This window comes from Leptodactylus fuscus, chromosome 1 (assembly GCF_031893055.1).
Source record: "Leptodactylus fuscus isolate aLepFus1 chromosome 1, aLepFus1.hap2, whole genome shotgun sequence".
NCBI classification, from domain to species: domain Eukaryota; kingdom Metazoa; phylum Chordata; class Amphibia; order Anura; family Leptodactylidae; genus Leptodactylus; species Leptodactylus fuscus.
In genome coordinates, this window is record NC_134265.1 from 296,898,517 (window position 1) to 296,922,992 (window position 24,476).

The 24,476-nt window shown below is 42.5% G+C and overlaps 37 non-coding genes across 37 annotated transcripts; all 37 read right to left on the reverse strand.

The window, feature by feature from the left end:
• Positions 1-983: 983 nt before the first annotated feature.
• TRNAC-GCA (transfer RNA cysteine (anticodon GCA)) lies at positions 984-1,055 on the reverse strand. Its single transcript has one exon. It is a non-coding gene; the product is annotated as a tRNA-Cys (tRNA).
• A 569-nt stretch (positions 1,056-1,624) lies between these two features.
• TRNAC-GCA (transfer RNA cysteine (anticodon GCA)) lies at positions 1,625-1,696 on the reverse strand. Its single transcript has one exon. It is a non-coding gene; the product is annotated as a tRNA-Cys (tRNA).
• A 300-nt stretch (positions 1,697-1,996) lies between these two features.
• Positions 1,997-2,068, reverse strand: TRNAC-GCA (transfer RNA cysteine (anticodon GCA)). The gene has a single exon. It is a non-coding gene; the product is annotated as a tRNA-Cys (tRNA).
• A 761-nt stretch (positions 2,069-2,829) lies between these two features.
• TRNAC-GCA (transfer RNA cysteine (anticodon GCA)) lies at positions 2,830-2,901 on the reverse strand. Its single transcript has one exon. It is a non-coding gene; the product is annotated as a tRNA-Cys (tRNA).
• Positions 2,902-3,470: 569 nt separating this feature from the next.
• TRNAC-GCA (transfer RNA cysteine (anticodon GCA)) lies at positions 3,471-3,542 on the reverse strand. Its single transcript has one exon. It is a non-coding gene; the product is annotated as a tRNA-Cys (tRNA).
• Positions 3,543-4,675: 1,133 nt separating this feature from the next.
• Positions 4,676-4,747, reverse strand: TRNAC-GCA (transfer RNA cysteine (anticodon GCA)). The gene has a single exon. It is a non-coding gene; the product is annotated as a tRNA-Cys (tRNA).
• Positions 4,748-5,316: 569 nt separating this feature from the next.
• On the reverse strand, positions 5,317-5,388 carry TRNAC-GCA (transfer RNA cysteine (anticodon GCA)). The gene has a single exon. It is a non-coding gene; the product is annotated as a tRNA-Cys (tRNA).
• Positions 5,389-5,688: 300 nt separating this feature from the next.
• Positions 5,689-5,760, reverse strand: TRNAC-GCA (transfer RNA cysteine (anticodon GCA)). Its single transcript has one exon. It is a non-coding gene; the product is annotated as a tRNA-Cys (tRNA).
• Positions 5,761-6,521: 761 nt separating this feature from the next.
• Positions 6,522-6,593, reverse strand: TRNAC-GCA (transfer RNA cysteine (anticodon GCA)). Its single transcript has one exon. It is a non-coding gene; the product is annotated as a tRNA-Cys (tRNA).
• Positions 6,594-7,162: 569 nt separating this feature from the next.
• Positions 7,163-7,234, reverse strand: TRNAC-GCA (transfer RNA cysteine (anticodon GCA)). The gene has a single exon. It is a non-coding gene; the product is annotated as a tRNA-Cys (tRNA).
• A 300-nt stretch (positions 7,235-7,534) lies between these two features.
• On the reverse strand, positions 7,535-7,606 carry TRNAC-GCA (transfer RNA cysteine (anticodon GCA)). The gene has a single exon. It is a non-coding gene; the product is annotated as a tRNA-Cys (tRNA).
• A 761-nt stretch (positions 7,607-8,367) lies between these two features.
• TRNAC-GCA (transfer RNA cysteine (anticodon GCA)) lies at positions 8,368-8,439 on the reverse strand. Its single transcript has one exon. It is a non-coding gene; the product is annotated as a tRNA-Cys (tRNA).
• A 569-nt stretch (positions 8,440-9,008) lies between these two features.
• Positions 9,009-9,080, reverse strand: TRNAC-GCA (transfer RNA cysteine (anticodon GCA)). The gene has a single exon. It is a non-coding gene; the product is annotated as a tRNA-Cys (tRNA).
• A 300-nt stretch (positions 9,081-9,380) lies between these two features.
• On the reverse strand, positions 9,381-9,452 carry TRNAC-GCA (transfer RNA cysteine (anticodon GCA)). The gene has a single exon. It is a non-coding gene; the product is annotated as a tRNA-Cys (tRNA).
• A 761-nt stretch (positions 9,453-10,213) lies between these two features.
• On the reverse strand, positions 10,214-10,285 carry TRNAC-GCA (transfer RNA cysteine (anticodon GCA)). The gene has a single exon. It is a non-coding gene; the product is annotated as a tRNA-Cys (tRNA).
• Positions 10,286-10,854: 569 nt separating this feature from the next.
• TRNAC-GCA (transfer RNA cysteine (anticodon GCA)) lies at positions 10,855-10,926 on the reverse strand. Its single transcript has one exon. It is a non-coding gene; the product is annotated as a tRNA-Cys (tRNA).
• Positions 10,927-11,226: 300 nt separating this feature from the next.
• Positions 11,227-11,298, reverse strand: TRNAC-GCA (transfer RNA cysteine (anticodon GCA)). The gene has a single exon. It is a non-coding gene; the product is annotated as a tRNA-Cys (tRNA).
• Positions 11,299-12,059: 761 nt separating this feature from the next.
• Positions 12,060-12,131, reverse strand: TRNAC-GCA (transfer RNA cysteine (anticodon GCA)). Its single transcript has one exon. It is a non-coding gene; the product is annotated as a tRNA-Cys (tRNA).
• A 300-nt stretch (positions 12,132-12,431) lies between these two features.
• TRNAC-GCA (transfer RNA cysteine (anticodon GCA)) lies at positions 12,432-12,503 on the reverse strand. Its single transcript has one exon. It is a non-coding gene; the product is annotated as a tRNA-Cys (tRNA).
• Positions 12,504-13,264: 761 nt separating this feature from the next.
• On the reverse strand, positions 13,265-13,336 carry TRNAC-GCA (transfer RNA cysteine (anticodon GCA)). The gene has a single exon. It is a non-coding gene; the product is annotated as a tRNA-Cys (tRNA).
• Positions 13,337-13,905: 569 nt separating this feature from the next.
• On the reverse strand, positions 13,906-13,977 carry TRNAC-GCA (transfer RNA cysteine (anticodon GCA)). Its single transcript has one exon. It is a non-coding gene; the product is annotated as a tRNA-Cys (tRNA).
• Positions 13,978-14,277: 300 nt separating this feature from the next.
• TRNAC-GCA (transfer RNA cysteine (anticodon GCA)) lies at positions 14,278-14,349 on the reverse strand. Its single transcript has one exon. It is a non-coding gene; the product is annotated as a tRNA-Cys (tRNA).
• A 761-nt stretch (positions 14,350-15,110) lies between these two features.
• Positions 15,111-15,182, reverse strand: TRNAC-GCA (transfer RNA cysteine (anticodon GCA)). Its single transcript has one exon. It is a non-coding gene; the product is annotated as a tRNA-Cys (tRNA).
• A 569-nt stretch (positions 15,183-15,751) lies between these two features.
• TRNAC-GCA (transfer RNA cysteine (anticodon GCA)) lies at positions 15,752-15,823 on the reverse strand. The gene has a single exon. It is a non-coding gene; the product is annotated as a tRNA-Cys (tRNA).
• A 300-nt stretch (positions 15,824-16,123) lies between these two features.
• On the reverse strand, positions 16,124-16,195 carry TRNAC-GCA (transfer RNA cysteine (anticodon GCA)). The gene has a single exon. It is a non-coding gene; the product is annotated as a tRNA-Cys (tRNA).
• Positions 16,196-16,956: 761 nt separating this feature from the next.
• On the reverse strand, positions 16,957-17,028 carry TRNAC-GCA (transfer RNA cysteine (anticodon GCA)). Its single transcript has one exon. It is a non-coding gene; the product is annotated as a tRNA-Cys (tRNA).
• Positions 17,029-17,597: 569 nt separating this feature from the next.
• On the reverse strand, positions 17,598-17,669 carry TRNAC-GCA (transfer RNA cysteine (anticodon GCA)). Its single transcript has one exon. It is a non-coding gene; the product is annotated as a tRNA-Cys (tRNA).
• Positions 17,670-17,969: 300 nt separating this feature from the next.
• Positions 17,970-18,041, reverse strand: TRNAC-GCA (transfer RNA cysteine (anticodon GCA)). Its single transcript has one exon. It is a non-coding gene; the product is annotated as a tRNA-Cys (tRNA).
• A 761-nt stretch (positions 18,042-18,802) lies between these two features.
• Positions 18,803-18,874, reverse strand: TRNAC-GCA (transfer RNA cysteine (anticodon GCA)). Its single transcript has one exon. It is a non-coding gene; the product is annotated as a tRNA-Cys (tRNA).
• Positions 18,875-19,443: 569 nt separating this feature from the next.
• Positions 19,444-19,515, reverse strand: TRNAC-GCA (transfer RNA cysteine (anticodon GCA)). Its single transcript has one exon. It is a non-coding gene; the product is annotated as a tRNA-Cys (tRNA).
• Positions 19,516-19,815: 300 nt separating this feature from the next.
• Positions 19,816-19,887, reverse strand: TRNAC-GCA (transfer RNA cysteine (anticodon GCA)). Its single transcript has one exon. It is a non-coding gene; the product is annotated as a tRNA-Cys (tRNA).
• Positions 19,888-20,648: 761 nt separating this feature from the next.
• On the reverse strand, positions 20,649-20,720 carry TRNAC-GCA (transfer RNA cysteine (anticodon GCA)). The gene has a single exon. It is a non-coding gene; the product is annotated as a tRNA-Cys (tRNA).
• Positions 20,721-21,284: 564 nt separating this feature from the next.
• Positions 21,285-21,356, reverse strand: TRNAC-GCA (transfer RNA cysteine (anticodon GCA)). Its single transcript has one exon. It is a non-coding gene; the product is annotated as a tRNA-Cys (tRNA).
• Positions 21,357-22,489: 1,133 nt separating this feature from the next.
• TRNAC-GCA (transfer RNA cysteine (anticodon GCA)) lies at positions 22,490-22,561 on the reverse strand. The gene has a single exon. It is a non-coding gene; the product is annotated as a tRNA-Cys (tRNA).
• A 569-nt stretch (positions 22,562-23,130) lies between these two features.
• On the reverse strand, positions 23,131-23,202 carry TRNAC-GCA (transfer RNA cysteine (anticodon GCA)). Its single transcript has one exon. It is a non-coding gene; the product is annotated as a tRNA-Cys (tRNA).
• A 300-nt stretch (positions 23,203-23,502) lies between these two features.
• Positions 23,503-23,574, reverse strand: TRNAC-GCA (transfer RNA cysteine (anticodon GCA)). The gene has a single exon. It is a non-coding gene; the product is annotated as a tRNA-Cys (tRNA).
• A 761-nt stretch (positions 23,575-24,335) lies between these two features.
• On the reverse strand, positions 24,336-24,407 carry TRNAC-GCA (transfer RNA cysteine (anticodon GCA)). The gene has a single exon. It is a non-coding gene; the product is annotated as a tRNA-Cys (tRNA).
• Between the last annotated feature and the right edge of the window lie 69 nt (positions 24,408-24,476).

Here is a 24,476-nt window from a genome sequence, read left to right on the forward strand (position 1 = left end):
CCCTTTAACTTCTCTAGAATTTTACACATGACAAATGTGTTCCCACTGTTGCAGTCGAGTTAATTCATTTTTACATAATAGCATCATCTATTCGTAGTCGTTAAACCATCGACACAACGGTTTTTAAAAGCTTCAAGTGAAGCTCGAACAAGGGGGCACTCGGATTTGAACCCAGGACCTCTTGATCTGCAGTCAAATGCTCTCCCACTGAGGTATACCCCCAACCTTAGGACACTGAGATCGCGAGAAATGTGTAGCCCAAAATACTACCATTAAACGATAGTACTTGACCCAAAGAAAAAGCCCTCGTCTATTTACATGGATGGGGAAATGGAAGTGCTATAAATTTTGGTATGTGATGAAAGAGAAAAATTCAAGAAATGTCTCCCAGCGAGTATTTGAAAAGGCGCGAGTACAACAGATCTCAGGGCCAGTCGAAATTGGGTATACAGAGGGAAAGAGGGAGGGACGAAGGGCAGCACGTTACGGTGGGAGATGTACCTCTTTGGAGCAACCGGAATGCCCTGGTCGATCCGAAGTGCTCACTTGCATATTGTCAAAAGCGGAGATATCTTTGCAACGGAGACACCCTGGGCTAGGGAGACACCCTAACCCTTCTATCTGCCGGACTAAGCTGATCTGCTGGCTTTCATGACAGACTCCATTTCATGTGTCTTCAACTTTACTGCATTATTACAAGCACTTGAAATGTCCCGAAGAGACTTATATTGACAAATCTCTTTTTCACTTTTCTAATCTTCAAATGAACTTCATAGATGAAAAAATTCTCCTTTATTGACATGATAGAATCATGATTTCCAAAATATTTGCCATGGGCTCCTAACGGTTAATTCTAAAAAATCGCCAAAGGATGGCAAGTGCGACCATGCCTAGAGAAGTATCATGTCATTTAGCATTTTCATGATATCATTAGCAGGTTAAAACCAAAAGACATTTTTAAATCTTCAACCCAAACTTGCACAAGGGGGCACTCGGATTTGAACCGAGGACCTCTTGATCTGCAGTCAAATGCTCTACCACTGAGCTATACCCCCCAAGGACACCAGCAGAGCTTTCTAGCCAGTCTGCCTGCTTGCTGACACATAAAGGGCGTTTCTCAGCAGCAAATTTGCTATAAATATAATGAAAGTACCTTGCTGTGGGGCTTCTTCAGTTTCCAAATATGCCTCTGTTCTTCAGCTTTGGAGCCCCATTTTCAAGTAAGTGGCAGTTTTATTCATATGAAAGCGAGGGGAAAAGTGCATTGGGGGCGGCTCTTGGCTTGACTGGGCTTTGGTCTCAGCATTAGATTCCCAGGCAAAGCACTTTCGTCTCATTTTTATCTGCAGAAAATCATACATGTCCTTGAAAACTGGTCTGCGAAGCTGCATAGCAGAGACATAAGTGGAAAGTGCACGAGCACCACTACACTATACTGTAAGTAGGTTTATGATAAATCTTCTGCTAATAGGCTCAATTTAACCTCTCTAGCACTTTATAAACAGGATACCTGTTCTCACTGCTGCAGTCGTGCTAATTCATTTTTACATAACACCTTTGTCTATTCGCAATCCTTAAACTACCCACACAAAGGTTTATCAAACCGTCAAGAGGAACTAGCACAAGGGGGCACTCGGATTTGAACTGAGGACCTCTTGATCTGCAGTCAAATGCTCTACCGCTGAGCTATACCCCCAATCCACAACAAATTGCATGTGAATGAAATGATACAATGACTTGAACCTTGGCCTGCACAGCTGCATAGCAGAGGCATATTTGGAAAGTGCACAAGAATTACTACACTATACTAGGATTAGGTTAATAACAAACTTTCTGCTGTCAGACTCCCTTTAACTTCTCTAGAATTTTACATATGACAAATGTGTTCCCACTGTTGCAGTCGAGTTAATTCATTTTTACATAATAGCATCATCTATTCGTAGTCGTTAAACCATCGACACAACGGTTTTTAAAAGCTTCAAGTGAAGCTCGAACAAGGGGGCACTCGGATTTGAACCAAGGACCTCTTGATCTGCAGTCAAATGCTCTCCCACTGAGCTATACCCCCAACCTTAGGACACTGAGATCGCGAGAAATGTGTAGCCCAAAATACTACCATTAAACGATAGTACTTGACCCAAAGAAAAAGCCCTCGTCTATTTACATGGATGGGGAAACGGAAGTGCTATAAATTTTGGTATGTGATGAAAGAGAAAAATTCAAGAAATGTCTCCCAGCGAGAATTTGAAAAGGCGCGAGTACAACAGAACTCAGGGCCAGTCGAAATTGGGTATACAGAGGGAAAGAGGGAGGGACGAAGGGCAGCACGTTACGGTGGGAGATGTACCTCTTTGGAGCAACCGGAATGCCCTGGTCGATCCGAAGTGCTCACTTGCATATTGTCAAAAGCGGAGATATCTTTGCAACGGAGACACCCTGGGCTAGGGAGACACCCTAACCCTTCTATCTGCCGGACTAAGCTGATCTGCTGGCTTTCATGACAGACTCCATTTCATGTGTCTTCAACTTTACTGCATTATTACAAGCACTTGAAATGTCCCGAAGAGACTTATATTGACAAATCTCTTTTTCACTTTTCTAATCTTCAAATGAACTTCATAGATGAAAAAATTCTCCTTTATTGACATGATAGAATCATGATTTCCAAAATATTTGCCATGGGCTCCTAACGGTTAATTCTAAAAAATCGCCAAAGGATGGCAAGTGCGACCATGCCTAGTGAAGTATCATGTCATTTAGCATTTTCATGATATCATTAGCAGGTTAAAACCAAAAGACATTTTTAAATCTTCAACCCAAACTTGCACAAGGGGGCACTCGGATTTGAACCGAGGACCTCTTGATCTGCAGTCAAATGCTCTACCACTGAGCTATACCCCCCAAGTACACCAGCAGAGCTTTATAGCCAGTCTGCCTGCTTGCTGACACATAAAGGGCGTTTCTCAGCAGCAAATTTGCTATAAATATAATGAAAGTACCTTGCTGTGGGGCTTCTTCAGTTTCCAAATATGCCTCTGTTCTTCAGCTTTGGAGCCCCATTTTCAAGTAAGTGGCAGTTTTATTCATATGAAAGCGAGGGGAAAAGTGCATTGGGGGCGGCTCTTGGCTTGACTGGGCTTTGGTCTCAGCATTAGATTCCCAGGCAAAGCACTTTCGTCTCATTTTTATCTGCAGAAAATCATACATGTCCTTGAAAACTGGTCTGCGAAGCTGCATAGCAGAGACATAAGTGGAAAGTGCACGAGCACCACTACACTATACTGTAAGTAGGTTTATGATAAATCTTCTGCTAATAGGCTCAATTTAACCTCTCTAGCACTTTATAAACAGGATACCTGTTCTCACTGCTGCAGTCGTGCTAATTCATTTTTACATAACACCTTTGTCTATTCGCAATCCTTAAACTACCCACACAAAGGTTTATCAAACCGACAAGAGAAACTAGCACAAGGGGGCACTCGGATTTGAACCGAGGACCTCTTGATCTGCAGTCAAATGCTCTACCGCTGAGCTATACCCCCAATCCACAACAAATTGCATGTGAATGAAATGATACAATGACTTGAACCTTGGCCTGCACAGCTGCATAGCAGAGGCATATTTGGAAAGTGCACAAGAATTACTACACTATACTGGGATTAGGTTAATAACAAACTTTCTGCTGTCAGACTCCCTTTAACTTCTCTAGAATTTTACACATGACAAATGTGTTCCCACTGTTGCAGTCGAGTTAATTCATTTTTACATAATAGCATCATCTATTCGTAGTCGTTAAACCATCGACACAACGGTTTTTAAAAGCTTCAAGTGAAGCTCGAACAAGGGGGCACTCGGATTTGAACCCAGGACCTCTTGATCTGCAGTCAAATGCTCTCCCACTGAGGTATACCCCCAACCTTAGGACACTGAGATCGCGAGAAATGTGTAGCCCAAAATACTACCATTAAACGATAGTACTTGACCCAAAGAAAAAGCCCTCGTCTATTTACATGGATGGGGAAATGGAAGTGCTATAAATTTTGGTATGTGATGAAAGAGAAAAATTCAAGAAATGTCTCCCAGCGAGTATTTGAAAAGGCGCGAGTACAACAGATCTCAGGGCCAGTCGAAATTGGGTATACAGAGGGAAAGAGGGAGGGACGAAGGGCAGCACGTTACGGTGGGAGATGTACCTCTTTGGAGCAACCGGAATGCCCTGGTCGATCCGAAGTGCTCACTTGCATATTGTCAAAAGCGGAGATATCTTTGCAACGGAGACACCCTGGGCTAGGGAGACACCCTAACCCTTCTATCTGCCGGACTAAGCTGATCTGCTGGCTTTCATGACAGACTCCATTTCATGTGTCTTCAACTTTACTGCATTATTACAAGCACTTGAAATGTCCCGAAGAGACTTATATTGACAAATCTCTTTTTCACTTTTCTAATCTTCAAATGAACTTCATAGATGAAAAAATTCTCCTTTATTGACATGATAGAATCATGATTTCCAAAATATTTGCCATGGGCTCCTAACGGTTAATTCTAAAAAATCGCCAAAGGATGGCAAGTGCGACCATGCCTAGAGAAGTATCATGTCATTTAGCATTTTCATGATATCATTAGCAGGTTAAAACCAAAAGACATTTTTAAATCTTCAACCCAAACTTGCACAAGGGGGCACTCGGATTTGAACCGAGGACCTCTTGATCTGCAGTCAAATGCTCTACCACTGAGCTATACCCCCCAAGTACACCAGCAGAGCTTTCTAGCCAGTCTGCCTGCTTGCTGACACATAAAGGGCGTTTCTCAGCAGCAAATTTGCTATAAATATAATGAAAGTACCTTGCTGTGGGGCTTCTTCAGTTTCCAAATATGCCTCTGTTCTTCAGCTTTGGAGCCCCATTTTCAAGTAAGTGGCAGTTTTATTCATATGAAAGCGAGGGGAAAAGTGCATTGGGGGCGGCTCTTGGCTTGACTGGGCTTTGGTCTCAGCATTAGATTTCCAGGCAAAGCACTTTCGTCTCATTTTTATCTGCAGAAAATCATACATGTCCTTGAAAACTGGTCTGCGAAGCTGCATAGCAGAGACATAAGTGGAAAGTGCACGAGCACCACTACACTATACTGTAAGTAGGTTTATGATAAATCTTCTGCTAATAGGCTCAATTTAACCTCTCTAGCACTTAATAAACAGGATACCTGTTCTCACTGCTGCAGTCGTGCTAATTCATTTTTACATAACACCTTTGTCTATTCGCAATCCTTAAACTACCCACACAAAGGTTTATCAAACAGTCAACAGAAATTAGCACAAGGGGGCACTCAGATTTGAACCGAGGACCTCTTGATCTGCAGTCAAAGGCTCTACCGCTGAGCTATACCCCCAAACCACAACAAATTGCATGTGAATGAAATGATACAATGACTTGAACCTTGGCCTGCACAGCTGCATAGCAGAGGCATATTTGGAAAGTGCACAAGAATTACTACACTATACTGGGATTAGGTTAATAACAAACTTTCTGCTGTCAGACTCCCTTTAACTTCTCTAGAATTTTACACATGACAAATGTGTTCCCACTGTTGCAGTCGAGTTAATTCATTTTTACATAATAGCATCATCTATTCGTAGTCGTTAAACCATCGACACAACGGTTTTTAAAAGCTTCAAGTGAAGCTCGAACAAGGGGGCACTCGGATTTGAACCAAGGACCTCTTGATCTGCAGTCAAATGCTCTCCCACTGATCTATACCCCCAACCTTAGGACACTGAGATCGCGAGAAATGTGTAGCCCAAAATACTACCATTAAACGATAGTACTTGACCCAAAGAAAAAGCCCTCGTCTATTTACATGGATGGGGAAATGGAAGTGCTATAAATTTTGGTATGTGATGAAAGAGAAAAATTCAAGAAATGTCTCCCAGCGAGTATTTGAAAAGGCGCGAGTACAACAGATCTCAGGGCCAGTCGAAATTGGGTATACAGAGGGAAAGAGGGAGGGACGAAGGGCAGCACGTTACGGTGGGAGATGTACCTCTTTGGAGCAACCAGAATGCCCTGGTCGATCCGAAGTGCTCACTTGCATATTGTCAAAAGCGGAGATATCTTTGCAACGGAGACACCCTGGGCTAGGGAGACACCCTAACCCTTCTATCTGCCGGACTAAGCTGATCTGCTGGCTTTCATGACAGACTCCATTTCATGTGTCTTCAACTTTACTGCATTATTACAAGCACTTGAAATGTCCCGAAGAGACTTATATTGACAAATCTCTTTTTCACTTTTCTAATCTTCAAATGAACTTCATAGATGAAAAAATTCTCCTTTATTGACATGATAGAATCATGATTTCCAAAATATTTGCCATGGGCTCCTAACGGTTAATTCTAAAAAATCGCCAAAGGATGGCAAGTGCGACCATGCCTAGAGAAGTATCATGTCATTTAGCATTTTCATGATATCATTAGCAGGTTAAAACCAAAAGACATTTTTAAATCTTCAACCCAAACTTGCACAAGGGGGCACTCGGATTTGAGCCGAGGACCGCTTGATCTGCAGTCAAATGCTCTACCACTGAGCTATACCCCCCAAGTACACCAGCAGAGCTTTCTAGCCAGTCTGCCTGCTTGCTGACACATAAAGGGCGTTTCTCAGCAGCAAATTTGCTATAAATATAATGAAAGTACCTTGCTGTGGGGCTTCTTCAGTTTCCAAATATGCCTCTGTTCTTCAGCTTTGGAGCCCCATTTTCAAGTAAGTGGCAGCTTTATTCATATGAAAGCGAGGGGAAAAGTGCATTGGGGGCGGCTCTTGGCTTGACTGGGCTTTGGTCTCAGCATTAGATTCCCAGGCAAAGCACTTTCGTCTCATTTTTATCTGCAGAAAATCGTACATGTCCTTGAAAACTGGTCTGCGAAGCTGCATAGCAGAGACATAAGTGGAAAGTGCACGAGCACCACTACACTATACTGTAAGTAGGTTTATGATAAATCTTCTGCTAATAGGCTCAATTTAACCTCTCTAGCACTTTATAAACAGGATACCTGTTCTCACTGCTGCAGTCGTGCTAATTCATTTTTACATAACACCTTTGTCTATTCGCAATCCTTAAACTACCCACACAAAGGTTTATCAAACCGACAAGAGAAACTAGCACAAGGGGGCACTCGGATTTGAACCGAGGACCTCTTGATCTGCAGTCAAATGCTCTACCGCTGAGCTATACCCCCAATCCACAGCAAATTGCATGTGAATGAAATGATACAATGACTTGAACCTTGGCCTGCACAGCTGCATAGCAGAGGCATATTTGGAAAGTGCACAAGAATTACTACACTATACTGGGATTAGGTTAATAACAAACTTTCTGCTGTCAGACTCCCTTTAACTTCTCTAGAATTTTACATATGACAAATGTGTTCCCACTGTTGCAGTCGAGTTAATTCATTTTTACATAATAGCATCATCTATTCGTAGTCGTTAAACCATCGACACAACGGTTTTTAAAAGCTTCAAGTGAAGCTCGAACAAGGGGGCACTCGGATTTGAACCAAGGACCTCTTGATCTGCAGTCAAATGCTCTCCCACTGAGCTATACCCCCAACCTTAGGACACAGAGATCGCGAGAAATGTGTACCCCAAAATACTACCATTTAACGATAGTACTTGACCCAAAGAAAAAGCCCTCGTCTATTTACATGGATGGGGAAATGGAAGTGCTATAAATTTTGGTATGTGATGAAAAAGAAAAATTCAAGATATGTCTCCCAGCGAGAATTTGAAAAGGCGCGAGTACAACAGAACTCAGGGCCAGTCGAAATTGGGTATACAGAGGGAAAGAGGGAGGGACGAAGGGCAGCACGTTACGGTGGGAGATGTACCTCTTTGGAGCAACCGGAATGCCCTGGTCGATCCGAAGAGCTCACTTGCATATTGTCAAAAGCGGAGATATCTGGGCAACGGAGACACCCTGGGCTAGGGAGACACCCTAACCCTTCTATCTGCCGGACTAAGCTGATCTGCTGGCTTTCATGACAGACTCCATTTCATGTGTCTTCAACTTTACTGCATTATTACAAGCACTTGAAATGTCCCGAAGAGACTTATATTGACAAATCTCTTTTTCACTTTTCTAATCTTCAAATGAACTTCATAGATGAAAAAATTCTCCTTTATTGACATGATAGAATCATGATTTCCAAAATATTTGCCATGGGCTCCTAACGGTTAATTCTAAAAAATCGCCAAAGGATGGCAAGTGCGACCATGCCTAGAGAAGTATCATGTCATTTAGCATTTTCATGATATCATTAGCAGGTTAAAACCAAAAGACATTTTTAAATCTTCAACCCAAACTTGCACAAGGGGGCACTCGGATTTGAACCGAGGACCTCTTGATCTGCAGTCAAATGCTCTACCACTGAGCTATACCCCCCAAGTACACCAGCAGAGCTTTCTAGCCAGTCTGCCTGCTTGCTGACACATAAAGGGCGTTTCTCAGCAGCAAAATTGCTATAAATATAATGAAAGTACCTTGCTGTGGGGCTTCTTCAGTTTCCAAATATGCCTCTGTTCTTCAGCTTTGGAGCCCCATTTTCAAGTAAGTGGCAGTTTTATTCATATGAAAGCGAGGGGAAAAGTGCATTGGGGGCGGCTCTTGGCTTGACTGGGCTTTGGTCTCAGCATTAGATTCCCAGGCAAAGCACTTTCGTCTCATTTTTATCTGCAGAAAATCATACATGTCCTTGAAAACTGGTCTGCGAAGCTGCATAGCAGAGACATAAGTGGAAAGTGCACGAGCACCACTACACTATACTGTAAGTAGGTTTATGATAAATCTTCTGCTAATAGGCTCAATTTACCCTCTCTAGCACTTTATAAACAGGATACCTGTTCTCACTGCTGCAGTCGTGCTAATTCATTTTTACATAACACCTTTGTCTATTCGCAATCCTTAAACTACCCACACAAAGGTTTATCAAACCGTCAAGAGAAATTAGCACAAGGGGGCACTCGGATTTGAACCGAGGACCTCTTGATCTGCAGTCAAAGGCTCTACCGCTGAGCTATACCCCCAATCCACAACAAATTGCATGTGAATGAAATGATACAATGACTTGAACCTTGGCCTGCACAGCTGCATAGCAGAGGCATATTTGGAAAGTGCACAAGAATTACTACACTATACTGGGATTAGGTTAATAACAAACTTTCTGCTGTCAGACTCCCTTTAACTTCTCTAGAATTTTACATATGACAAATGTGTTCCCACTGTTGCAGTCGAGTTAATTCATTTTTACATAATAGCATCATCTATTCGTAGTCGTTAAACCATCGACACAATGGTTTTTAAAAGCTTCAAGTGAAGCTCGAACAAGGGGGCACTTGGATTTGAACCAAGGACCTCTTGATCTGCAGTCAAATGCTCTCCCACTGAGCTATACCCCCAACCTTAGGACACTGAGATCGCGAGAAATGTGTAGCCCAAAATACTACCATTAAACGATAGTACTTGACCCAAAGAAAAAGCCCTCGTCTATTTACATGGATGGGGAAATGGAAGTGCTATAAATTTTGGTATGTGATGAAAGAGAAAAATTCAAGAAATGTCTCCCAGCGAGAATTTGAAAAGGCGTGAGTACAACAGAACTCAGGGCCAGTCGAAATTGGGTATACAGAGGGAAAGAGGGAGGGACGAAGGGCAGCATGTTACGGTGGGAGATGTACCTCTTTGGAGCAACCGGAATGCCCTGGTCGATCCGAAGAGCTCACTTGCATATTGTCAAAAGCGGAGATATCTGGGCAACGGAGACACCCTGGGCTAGGGAGACACCCTAACCCTTCTATCTGCCGGACTAAGCTGATCTGCTGGCTTTCATGACAGACTCCATTTCATGTGTCTTCAACTTTACTGCATTATTACAAGCACTTGAAATGTCCCGAAGAGACTTATATTGACAAATCTCTTTTTCACTTTTCTAATCTTCAAATGAACTTCATAGATGAAAAAATTCTCCTTTATTGACATGATAGAATCATGATTTCCAAAATATTTGCCATGGGCTCCTAACGGTTAATTCTAAAAAATCGCCAAAGGATGGCAAGTGCGACCATGCCTAGAGAAGTATCATGTCATTTAGCATTTTCATGATATCATTAGCAGGTTAAAACCAAAAGACATTTTTAAATCTTCAACCCAAACTTGCACAAGGGGGCACTCGGATTTGAACTGAGGACCTCTTGATCTGCAGTCAAATGCTCTACCACTGAGCTATACCCCCCAAGTACACCAGCAGAGCTTTATAGCCAGTCTGCCTGCTTGCTGACACATAAAGGGCGTTTCTCAGCAGCAAATTTGCTATAAATATAATGAAAGTACCTTGCTGTGGGGCTTCTTCAGTTTCCAAATATGCCTCTGTTCTTCAGCTTTGGAGCCCCATTTTCAAGTAAGTGGCAGTTTTATTCATATGAAAGCGAGGGGAAAAGTGCATTGGGGGCGGCTCTTGGCTTGACTGGGCTTTGGTCTCAGCATTAGATTCCCAGGCAAAGCACTTTCGTCTCATTTTTATCTGCAGAAAATCATACATGTCCTTGAAAACTGGTCTGCGAAGCTGCATAGCAGAGACATAAGTGGAAAGTGCACGAGCACCACTACACTATACTGTAAGTAGGTTTATGATAAATCTTCTGCTAATAGGCTCAATTTAACCTCTCTAGCACTTTATAAACAGGATACCTGTTCTCACTGCTGCAGTCGTGCTAATTCATTTTTACATAACACCTTTGTCTATTCGCAATCCTTAAACTACCCACACAAAGGTTTATCAAACCGACAAGAGAAACTAGCACAAGGGGGCACCCGGATTTGAACCGAGGACCTCTTGATCTGCAGTCAAATGCTCTACCGCTGAGCTATACCCCCAATCCACAACAAATTGCATGTGAATGAAATGATACAATGACTTGAACCTTGGCCTGCACAGCTGCATAGCAGAGGCATATTTGGAAAGTGCACAAGAATTACTACACTATACTGGGATTAGGTTAATAACAAACTTTCTGCTGTCAGACTCCCTTTAACTTCTCTAGAATTTTACATATGACAAATGTGTTCCCACTGTTGCAGTCGAGTTAATTCATTTTTACATAATAGCATCATCTATTCGTAGTCGTTAAACCATCGACACAACGGTTTTTAAAAGCTTCAAGTGAAGCTCGAACAAGGGGGCACTCGGATTTGAACCAAGGACCTCTTGATCTGCAGTCAAATGCTCTCCCACTGAGCTATACCCCCAACCTTAGGACACTGAGATCGCGAGAAATGTGTACCCGAAAATACTACCATTTAACGATAGTACTTGACCCAAAGAAAAAGCCCTCGTCTATTTACATGGATGGGGAAATGGAAGTGCTATAAATTTTGGTATGTGATGAAAAAGAAAAATTCAAGATATGTCTCCCAGCGAGAATTTGAAAAGGCGCGAGTACAACAGAACTCAGGGCCAGTCGAAATTGGGTATACAGAGGGAAAGAGGGAGGGACGAAGGGCAGCACGTTACGGTGGGAGATGTACCTCTTTGGAGCAACCGGAATGCCCTGGTCGATCCGAAGAGCTCACTTGCATATTGTCAAAAGCGGAGATATCTGGGCAACGGAGACACCCTGGGCTAGGGAGACACCCTAACCCTTCTATCTGTCGGACTAAGCTGATCTGCTGGCTTTCATGACAGACTCCATTTCATGTGTCTTCAACTTTACTGCATTATTACAAGCACTTGAAATGTCCCGAAGAGACTTATATTGACAAATCTCTTTTTCACTTTTCTAATCTTCAAATGAACTTCATAGATGAAAAAATTCTCCTTTATTGACATGATAGAATCATGATTTCCAAAATATTTGCCATGGGCTCCTAACGGTTAATTCTAAAAAATCGCCAAAGGATGGCAAGTGCGACCATGCCTAGAGAAGTATCATGTCATTTAGCATTTTCATGATATCATTAGAAGGTTAAAACCAAAAGACATTTTTAAATCTTCAACCCAAACTTGCACAAGGGGGCACTCGGATTTGAACCGAGGACCTCTTGATCTGCAGTCAAATGCTCTACCGCTGAGCTATACCCCCAATCCACAACAAATTGCATGTGAATGAAATGATACAATGACTTGAACCTTGGCCTGCACAGCTGCATAGCAGAGGCATATTTGGAAAGTGCACAAGAATTACTACACTATACTGGGATTAGGTTAATAACAAACTTTCTGCTGTCAGACTCCCTTTAACTTCTCTAGAATTTTACACATGACAAATGTGTTCCCACTGTTGCAGTCGAGTTAATTCATTTTTACATAATAGCATCATCTATTCGTAGTCGTTAAACCATCGACACAACGGTTTTTAAAAGCTTCAAGTGAAGCTCGAACAAGGGGGCACTCGGATTTGAACCCAGGACCTCTTGATCTGCAGTCAAATGCTCTCCCACTGAGCTATACCCCCAACCTTAGGACACTGAGATCGCGAGAAATGTGTAGCCCAAAATACTACCATTAAACGATAGTACTTGACCCAAAGAAAAAGCCCTCGTCTATTTACATGGATGGGGAAATGGAAGTGCTATAAATTTTGGTATGTGATGAAAGAGAAAAATTCAAGAAATGTCTCCCAGCGAGTATTTGAAAAGGCGCGAGTACAACAGATCTCAGGGCCAGTCGAAATTGGGTATACAGAGGGAAAGAGGGAGGGACGAAGGGCAGCACGTTACGGTGGGAGATGTACCTCTTTGGAGCAACCGGAATGCCCTGGTCGATCCGAAGTGCTCACTTGCATATTGTCAAAAGCGGAGATATCTTTGCAACGGAGACACCCTGGGCTAGGGAGACACCCTAACCCTTCTATCTGCCGGACTAAGCTGATCTGCTGGCTTTCATGACAGACTCCATTTCATGTGTCTTCAACTTTACTGCATTATTACAAGCACTTGAAATGTCCCGAAGAGACTTATATTGACAAATCTCTTTTTCACTTTTCTAATCTTCAAATGAACTTCATAGATGAAAAAATTCTCCTTTATTGACATGATAGAATCATGATTTCCAAAATATTTGCCATGGGCTCCTAACGGTTAATTCTAAAAAATCGCCAAAGGATGGCAAGTGCGACCATGCCTAGAGAAGTATCATGTCATTTAGCATTTTCATGATATCATTAGCAGGTTAAAACCAAAAGACATTTTTAAATCTTCAACCCAAACTTGCACAAGGGGGCACTCGGATTTGAGCCGAAGATCTCTTGATCTGCAGTCAAATGCTCTACCACTGAGCTATACCCCCCAAGTACACCAGCAGAGCTTTCTAGCCAGTCTGCCTGCTTGCTGACACATAAAGGGCGTTTCTCAGCAGCAAATTTGCTATAAATATAATGAAAGTACCTTGCTGTGGGGCTTCTTCAGTTTCCAAATATGCCTCTGTTCTTCAGCTTTGGAGCCCCATTTTCAAGTAAGTGGCAGTTTTATTCATATGAAAGCGAGGGGAAAAGTGCATTGGGGGCGGCTCTTGGCTTGACTGGGCTTTGGTCTCAGCATTAGATTTCCAGGCAAAGCACTTTCGTCTCATTTTTATCTGCAGAAAATCATACATGTCCTTGAAAACTGGTTTGCGAAGCTGCATAGCAGAGACATAAGTGGAAAGTGCACGAGCACCACTACACTATACTGTAAGTAGGTTTATGATAAATCTTCTGCTAATAGGCTCAATTTAACCTCTCTAGCACTTAATAAACAGGATACCTGTTCTCACTGCTGCAGTCGTGCTAATTCATTTTTACATAACACCTTTGTCTATTCGCAATCCTTAAACTACCCACACAAAGGTTTATCAAACCGTCAACAGAAATTAGCACAAGGGGGCACTCGGATTTGAACCGAGGACCTCTTGATCTGCAGTCAAAGGCTCTACCGCTGAGCTATACCCCCAAACCACAACAAATTGCATGTGAATGAAATGATACAATGACTTGAACCTTGGCCTGCACAGCTGCATAGCAGAGGCATATTTGGAAAGTGCACAAGAATTACTACACTATACTGGGATTAGGTTAATAACAAACTTTCTGCTGTCAGACTCCCTTTATCTTCTCTAGAATTTTACATATGACAAATGTGTTCCCACTGTTGCAGTCGAGTTAATTCATTTTTACATAATAGCATCATCTATTCGTAGTCGTTAAACCATCGACACAACGGTTTTTAAAAGCTTCAAGTGAAGCTCGAACAAGGGGGCACTCGGATTTGAACCAAGGACCTCTTGATCTGCAGTCAAATGCTCTCCCACTGAGCTATACCCCCAACCTTAGGACACTGAGATCGCGAGAAATGTGTAGCCCAAAATACTACCATTAAACGATAGTACTTGACCCAAAGAAAAAGCCCTCGTCTATTTACATGGATGGGGAAATGGAAGTGCTATAAATTTTGGTATGTGATGAAAGAGAAAAATTCAAGAAATGTCTCCCAGCGAGAATTTGAAAAGGCGCGAGTACAACAGATCTCAGGGCCAGTCGAAATTGGGTATACAGAGGGAAAGAGGGAGGGACGAAGGGCAGCACGTTACGGTGGGAGATGTACCTCTTTGGAGCAACCGGAATGCCCTGGTCGATCCGAAGTGCTCACTTGCATATTGTCAAAAGCGGAGATATCTTTGCAACGGAGACACCCTGGGCTAGGGAGACACCCTAACCCTTCTATCTGCCGGACTAAGCTGATCTGCTGGCTTTCATGACAGACTCCATTTCATGTGTCTTCAACTTTACTGCATTATTACAAGCACTTGAAATGTCCCGAAGAGACTTATATTGACAAATCTCTTTTTCACTTTTCTAATCTTCAAATGAACTTCATAGATGAAAAAATTCTCCTTTATTGACATGATAGAATCATGATTTCCAAAATATTTGCCATGGGCTCCTAACGGTTAATTCTAAAAAATCGCCAAAGGATGGCAAGTGCGACCATGCCTAGAGAAGTATCATGTCATTTAGCATTTTCATGATATCATTAGCAGGTTAAAACCAAAAGACATTTTTAAATCTTCAACCCAAACTTGCACAGGGGGGCACTCGGATTTGAGCCGAAGATCTCTTGATCTGCAGTCAAATGCTCTACCACTGAGCTATACCCCCCAAGTACACCAGCAGAGCTTTCTAGCCAGTCTGCCTGCTTGCTGACACATAAAGGGCGTTTCTCAGCAGCAAATTTGCTATAAATATAATGAAAGTACCTTGCTGTGGGGCTTCTTCAGTTTCCAAATATGCCTCTGTTCTTCAGCTTTGGAGCCCCATTTTCAAGTAAGTGGCAGTTTTATTCATATGAAAGCGAGGGGAAAAGTGCATTGGGGGCGGCTCTTGGCTTGACTGGGCTTTGGTCTCAGCATTAGATTCCCAGGCAAAGCACTTTCGTCTCATTTTTATCTGCAGAAAATCATACATGTCCTTGAAAACTGGTCTGCGAAGCTGCATAGCAGAGACATAAGTGGAAAGTGCACGAGCACCACTACACTATACTGTAAGTAGGTTTATGATAAATCTTCTGCTAATAGGCTCAATTTAACCTCTCTAGCACTTTATAAACAGGATACCTGTTCTCACTGCTGCAGTCGTGCTAATTCATTTTTACATAACACCTTTGTCTATTCGCAATCCTTAAACTACCCACACAAAGGTTTATCAAACCGTCAAGAGAAATTAGCACAAGAGGGCACTCGGATTTGAACCGAGGACCTCTTGATCTGCAGTCAAAAGCTCTACCGCTGAGCTATACCCCCAATCCACAACAAATTGCATGTGAATGAAATGATACAATGACTTGAACCTTGGCCTGCACAGCTGCATAGCAGAGGCATATTTGGAAAGTGCACAAGAATTACTACACTATACTGGGATTAGGTTAATAACAAACTTTCTGCTGTCAGACTCCCTTTAACTTCTCTAGAATTTTACACATGACAAATGTGTTCCCACTGTTGCAGTCGAGTTAATTCATTTTTACATAATAGCATCATCTATTCGTAGTCGTTAAACCATCGACACAACGGTTTTTAAAAGCTTCAAGTGAAGCTCGAACAAGGGGGCACTCGGATTTGAACCAAGGACCTCTTGATCTGCAGTCAAATGCTCTCCCACTGAGCTATACCCTCAACCTTAGGACACTGAGATCGCGAGAAATGTGTACCCCAAAATACTACCATTAAACGATAGTACTTGACCCAAAGAAAAAGCCCTCGTCTATTTACATGGATGGGGAAATGGAAGTGCTATAAATTTTGGTATGTGATGAAAGAGAAAAATTCAAGAAATGTCTCCCAGCGAGTATTTGAAAAGGCGCGAGTACAACAGATCTCAGGGCCAGTCGAAATTGGGTATACAGAGGGAAAGAGGGAGGGACGAAGGGCAGCACGTTACGGTGGGAGATGTACCTCTTTGGAGCAACCGGAATGCCCTGGTCGATCCGAAGTGCTCACTTGCATATTGTCAAAAGCGGAGATATCTTTGCAACGGTGACACCCTGGGCTAGGGAGACACCCTAACCCTTCTATCTGCCGGACTAAGCTGATCTGCTGGCTTTCATGACAGACTCCATTTCATGTGTCTTCAACTTTACTGCATTATTACAAGCACTTGAAATGTCCCGAAGAGACTTATATTGACAAATCTCTTTTTCACTTTTCTAATCTTCAAATGAACTTCATAGATGAAAAAATTCTCCTTTATTGACATGACAGAATCATGATTTCCAAAATATTTGCCATGGGCTCCTAACGGTTAATTCTAAAAAATCGCCAAAGGATGGCAAGTGCGACCATGCCTAGAGAAGTATCATGTCATTTAGCATTTTCATGATATCATTAGCAGGTTAAAACCAAAAGACATTTTTAAATCTTCAACCCAAACTTGCACAAGGGGGCACTCGGATTTGAACCGAGGACCTCTTGATCTGCAGTCAAATGCTCTACCACTGAGCTATACCCCCCAAGGACACCAGCAGAGCTTTCTAGCCAGTCTGCCTGCTTGCTGACACATAAAGGGCGTTTCTCAGCAGCAAATTTGCTATAAATATAATGAAAGTACCTTGCTGTGGGGCTTCTTCAGTTTCCAAATATGCCTCTGTTCTTCAGCTTTGGAGCCCCATTTTCAAGTAAGTGGCAGTTTTATTCATATGAAAGCGAGGGGAAAAGTGCATTGGGGGCGGCTCTTGGCTTGACTGGGCTTTGGTCTCAGCATTAGATTTCCAGGCAAAGCACTTTCGTCTCATTTTTATCTGCAGAAAATCATACATGTCCTTGAAAACTGGTCTGCGAAGCTGCATAGCAGAGACATAAGTGGAAAGTGCACGAGCACCACTACACTATACTGTAAGTAGGTTTATGATAAATCTTCTGCTAATAGGCTCAATTTAACCTCTCTAGCACTTTATAAACAGGATACCTGTTCTCACTGCTGCAGTCGTGCTAATTTATTTTTACATAACACCTTTGTCTATTCGCAATCCTTAAACTACCCACACAAAGGTTTATCAAACCGTCAAGAGGAACTAGCACAAGGGGGCACTCGGATTTGAACCGAGGACCTCTTGATCTGCAGTCAAATGCTCTACCGCTGAGCTATACCCCCAATCCACAACAAATTGCATGTGAATGAAATGATACAATGACTTGAACCTTGGCCTGCACAGCTGCATAGCAGAGGCATATTTGGAAAGTGCACAAGAATTACTACATTATACTGGGATTAGGTTAATAACAAACTTTCTGCTGTCAGACTCCCTTTAACTTCTCTAGAATTTTACATATGACAAATGTGTTCCCACTGTTGCAGTCGAGTTAATTCATTTTTACATAATAGCATCATCTATTCGTAGTCGTTAAACCATCGACACAACGGTTTTTAAAAGCTTCAAGTGAAGCTCGAACAAGGGGGCACTCGGATTTGAACCAAGGACTTCTTGATCTGCAGTCAAATGCTCTCCCACTGAGCTATACCCCCAACCTTAGGACACAGAGATCGCGAGAAATGTGTACCCCAAAATACTGCCATTTAACGATACTACTTGACCCAAAGAAAAAGCCCTCGTCTATTTACATGGATGGGGAAATGGAAGTGCTATAAATTGTGGTATGTGATGAAAAAGAAAAATTCAAGATATGTCTCCCAGCGAGAATTTGAAAAGGCGCGAGTACAACAGAACTCAGGGCCAGTCGAAATTGGGTATACAGAGGGAAAGAGGGAGGGACGAAGGGCAGCACGTTACGGTGGGAGATGTACCTCTTTGGACTAACCGGAATGCCCTGGTCGATCCGAAGAGCTCACTTGCATATTGTCAAAAGCGGAGATATCTGGGCAACGGAGACACCCTGGGCTAGGGAGACACCCTAACCCTTCTATCTGCCGGACTAAGCTGATCTGCTGGCTTTCATGACAGACTCCATTTCATGTGTCTTCAACTTTACTGCATTATTACAAGCACTTGAAATGTCCCGAAGAGACTTATATTGACAAATCTCTTTTTCACTTTTCTAATCTTCAAATGAACTTCATAGATGAAAAAATTCTCCTTTATTGACATGATAGAATCATGATTTCCAAAATATTTGCCATGGGCTCCTAACGGTTAATTCTAAAAAATCGCCAAAGGATGGCAAGTGCGACCATGCCTAGAGAAGTATCATGTCATTTAGCATTTTCATGATATCATTAGCAGGTTAAAACCAAAAGACATTTTTAAATCTTCAACCCAAACTTGCACAAGGGGGCACTCGGATTTGAACCGAGGACCTCTTGATCTGCAGTCAAATGCTCTACCACTGAGCTATACCCCCCAAGGACACCAGCAGAGCTTTCTAGCCAGTCTGCCTGCTTGCTGACACATAAAGGGCGTTTCTCAGCAGCAAATTTGCTATAAATATAATGAAAGTACCTTGCTGTGGGGCTTCTTCAGTTTCCAAATATGCCTCTGTTCTTCAGCTTTGGAGCCCCATTTTCAAGTAAGTGGCAGTTTTATTCATATGAAAGCGAGGGGAAAAGTGCATTGGGGGCGGCTCTTGGCTTGACTGGGCTTTGGTCTCAGCATTAGATTCCCAGGCAAAGCACTTTCGTCTCATTTTTATCTGCAGAAAATCATACATGTCCTTGAAAACTGGTCTGCGAAGCTGCATAGCAGAGACATAAGTGGAAAGTGCACGAGCACCACTACACTATACTGTAAGTAGGTTTATGATAAATCTTCTGCTAATAGGCTCAATTTAACCTCTCTAGCACTTTATAAACAGGATACCTGTTCTCACTGCTGCAGTCGTGCTAATTCATTTTTACATAACACCTTTGTCTATTCGCAATCCTTAAACTACCCACACAAAGGTTTATCAAACCGTCAAGAGGAACTAGCACAAGGGGGCACTCGGATTTGAACTGAGGACCTCTTGATCTGCAGTCAAATGCTCTACCGCTGAGCTATACCCCCAATCCACAACAAATTGCATGTGAATGAAATGATACAATGACTTGAACCTTGGCCTGCACAGCTGCATAGCAGAGGCATATTTGGAAAGTGCACAAGAATTACTACACTATACTAGGATTAGGTTAATAACAAACTTTCTGCTGTCAGACTCCCTTTAACTTCTCTAGAATTTTACATATGACAAATGTGTTCCCACTGTTGCAGTCGAGTTAATTCATTTTTACATAATAGCATCATCTATTCGTAGTCGTTAAACCATCGACACAACGGTTTTTAAAAGCTTCAAGTGAAGCTCGAACAAGGGGGCACTCGGATTTGAACCAAGGACCTCTTGATCTGCAGTCAAATGCTCTCCCACTGAGCTATACCCCCAACCTTAGGACACTGAGATCGCGAGAAATGTGTAGCCCAAAATACTACCATTAAACGATAGTACTTGACCCAAAGAAAAAGCCCTCGTCTATTTACATGGATGGGGAAACGGAAGTGCTATAAATTTTGGTATGTGATGAAAGAGAAAAATTCAAGAAATGTCTCCCAGCGAGAATTTGAAAAGGCGCGAGTACAACAGAACTCAGGGCCAGTCGAAATTGGGTATACAGAGGGAAAGAGGGAGGGACGAAGGGCAGCACGTTACGGTGGGAGATGTACCTCTTTGGAGCAACCGGAATGCCCTGGTCGATCCGAAGTGCTCACTTGCATATTGTCAAAAGCGGAGATATCTTTGCAACGGAGACACCCTGGGCTAGGGAGACACCCTAACCCTTCTATCTGCCGGACTAAGCTGATCTGCTGGCTTTCATGACAGACTCCATTTCATGTGTCTTCAACTTTACTGCATTATTACAAGCACTTGAAATGTCCCGAAGAGACTTATATTGACAAATCTCTTTTTCACTTTTCTAATCTTCAAATGAACTTCATAGATGAAAAAATTCTCCTTTATTGACATGATAGAATCATGATTTCCAAAATATTTGCCATGGGCTCCTAACGGTTAATTCTAAAAAATCGCCAAAGGATGGCAAGTGCGACCATGCCTAGTGAAGTATCATGTCATTTAGCATTTTCATGATATCATTAGCAGGTTAAAACCAAAAGACATTTTTAAATCTTCAACCCAAACTTGCACAAGGGGGCACTCGGATTTGAACCGAGGACCTCTTGATCTGCAGTCAAATGCTCTACCACTGAGCTATACCCCCCAAGTACACCAGCAGTGCTTTATAGCCAGTCTGCCTGCTTGCTGACACATAAAGGGCGTTTCTCAGCAGCAAATTTGCTATAAATATAATGAAAGTACCTTGCTGTGGGGCTTCTTCAGTTTCCAAATATGCCTCTGTTCTTCAGCTTTGGAGCCCCATTTTCAAGTAAGTGGCAGTTTTATTCATATGAAAGCGAGGGGAAAAGTGCATTGGGGGCGGCTCTTGGCTTGACTGGGCTTTGGTCTCAGCATTAGATTCCCAGGCAAAGCACTTTCGTCTCATTTTTATCTGCAGAAAATCATACATGTCCTTGAAAACTGGTCTGCGAAGCTGCATAGCAGAGACATAAGTGGAAAGTGCACGAGCACCACTACACTATAAGTAGGTTTATGATAAATCTTCTGCTAATAGGCTCAATTTAACCTCTCTAGCACTTTATAAACAGGATACCTGTTCTCACTGCTGCAGTCGTGCTAATTCATTTTTACATAACACCTTTGTCTATTCGCAATCCTTAAACTACCCACACAAAGGTTTATCAAACCGACAAGAGAAACTAGCACAAGGGGGCACTCGGATTTGAACCGAGGACCTCTTGATCTGCAGTCAAATGCTCTACCGCTGAGCTATACCCCCAATCCACAACAAATTGCATGTGAATGAAATGATACAATGACTTGAACCTTGGCCTGCACAGCTGCATAGCAGAGGCATATTTGGAAAGTGCACAAGAATTACTACACTATACTGGGATTAGGTTAATAACAAACTTTCTGCTGTCAGACTCCCTTTAACTTCTCTAGAATTTTACACATGACAAATGTGTTCCCACTGTTGCAGTCGAGTTAATTCATTTTTACATAATAGCATCATCTATTCGTAGTCGTTAAACCATCGACACAACGGTTTTTAAAAGCTTCAAGTGAAGCTCGAACAAGGGGGCACTCGGATTTGAACCCAGGACCTCTTGATCTGCAGTCAAATGCTCTCCCACTGAGGTATACCCCCAACCTTAGGACACTGAGATCGCGAGAAATGTGTAGCCCAAAATACTACCATTAAACGATAGTACTTGACCCAAAGAAAAAGCCCTTGTCTATTTACATGGATGGGGAAATGGAAGTGCTATAAATTTTGGTATGTGATGAAAGAGAAAAATTCAAGAAATGTCTCCCAGCGAGTATTTGAAAAGGCGCGAGTACAACAGATCTCAGGGCCAGTCGAAATTGGGTATACAGAGGGAAAGAGGGAGGGACGAAGGGCAGCACGTTACGGTGGGAGATGTACCTCTTTGGAGCAACCGGAATGCCCTGGTCGATCCGAAGTGCTCACTTGCATATTGTCAAAAGCGGAGATATCTTTGCAACGGAGACACCCTGGGCTAGGGAGACACCCTAACCCTTCTATCTGCCGGACTAAGCTGATCTGCTGGCTTTCATGACAGACTCCATTTCATGTGTCTTCAACTTTACTGCATTATTACAAGCACTTGAAATGTCCCGAAGAGACTTATATTGACAAATCTCTTTTTCACTTTTCTAATCTTCAAATGAACTTCATAGATGAAAAAATTCTCCTTTATTGACATGATAGAATCATGATTTCCAAAATATTTGCCATGGGCTCCTAACGGTTAATTCTAAAAAATCGCCAAAGGATGGCAAGTGCGACCATGCCTAGAGAAGTATCATGTCATTTAGCATTTTCATGATATCATTAGCAGGTTAAAACCAAAAGACATTTTTAAATCTTCAACCCAAACTTGCACAAGGGGGCACTCGGATTTTAACCGAGGACCTCTTGATCTGCAGTCAAATGCTCTACCACTGAGCTATACCCCCCAAGTACACCAGCAGAGCTTTCTAGCCAGTCTGCCTGCTTGCTGACACATAAAGGGCGTTTCTCAGCAGCAAATTTGCTATAAATATAATGAAAGTACCTTGCTGTGGGGCTTCTTCAGTTTCCAAATATGCCTCTGTTCTTCAGCTTTGGAGCCCCATTTTCAAGTAAGTGGCAGTTTTATTCATATGAAAGCGAGGGGAAAAGTGCATTGGGGGCGGCTCTTGGCTTGACTGGGCTTTGGTCTCAGCATTAGATTTCCAGGCAAAGCACTTTCGTCTCATTTTTATCTGCAGAAAATCATACATGTCCTTGAAAACTGGTCTGCGAAGCTGCATAGCAGAGACATAAGTGGAAAGTGCACGAGCACCACTACACTATACTGTAAGTAGGTTTATGATAAATCTTCTGCTAATAGGCTCAATTTAACCTCTCTAGCACTTAATAAACAGGATACCTGTTCTCACTGCTGCAGTCGTGCTAATTCATTTTTACATAACACCTTTGTCTATTCGCAATCCTTAAACTACCCACACAAAGGTTTATCAAACAGTCAACAGAAATTAGCACAAGGGGGCACTCAGATTTGAACCGAGGACCTCTTGATCTGCAGTCAAAGGCTCTACCGCTGAGCTATACCCCCAAACCACAACAAATTGCATGTGAATGAAATGATACAATGACTTGAACCTTGGCCTGCACAGCTGCATAGCAGAGGCATATTTGGAAAGTGCACAAGAATTACTACACTATACTGGGATTAGGTTAATAACAAACTTTCTGCTGTCAGACTCCCTTTAACTTCTCTAGAATTTTACATATGACAAATGTGTTCCCACTGTTGCAGTCGAGTTAATTCATTTTTACATAATAGCATCATCTATTCGTAGTCGTTAAACCATCGACACAACGGTTTTTAAAAGCTTCAAGTGAAGCTCGAACAAGGGGGCACTCGGATTTGAACCAAGGACCTCTTGATCTGCAGTCAAATGCTCTCCCACTGAGCTATACCCCCAACCTTAGGACACTGAGATCGCGAGAAATGTGTAGCCCAAAATACTACCATTAAACGATAGTACTTGACCCAAAGAAAAAGCCCTCGTCTATTTACATGGATGGGGAAATGGAAGTGCTATAAATTTTGGTATGTGATGAAAGAGAAAAATTCAAGATATGTCTCCCAGCGAGAATTTGAAAAGGCGCGAGTACAACAGAACTCAGGGCCAGTCGAAATTGGGTATACAGAGGGAAAGAGGGAGGGACGAAGGGCAGCACGTTACGGTGGGAGATGTACCTCTTTGGAGCAACCGGAATGCCCTGGTCGATCCGAAGAGCTCACTTGCATATTGTCAAAAGCGGAGATATCTGGGCAACGGAGACACCCTGGGCTAGGGAGACACCCTAACCCTTCTATCTGCCGGACTAAGCTGATCTGCTGGCTTTCATGACAGACTCCATTTCATGTGTCTTCAACTTTACTGCATTATTACAAGCACTTGAAATGTCCCGAAGAGACTTATATTGACAAATCTCTTTTTCACTTTTCTAATCTTCAAATGAACTTCATAGATGAAAAAATTCTCCTTTATTGACATGATAGAATCATGATTTCCAAAATATTTGCCATGGGCTCCTAACGGTTAATTCTAAAAAATCGCCAAAGGATGGCAAGTGCGACCATGCCTAGAGAAGTATCATGTCATTTAGCATTTTCATGATATCATTAGCAGGTTAAAACCAAAAGACATTTTTAAATCTTCAACCCAAACTTGCACAAGGGGGCACTCGGATTTGAGCCGAGGACCGCTTGATCTGCAGTCAAATGCTCTACCACTGAGCTATACCCCCAAGTACACCAGCAGAGCTTTATAGCCAGTCTGCCTGCTTGCTGACACATAAAGGGCGTTTCTCAGCAGC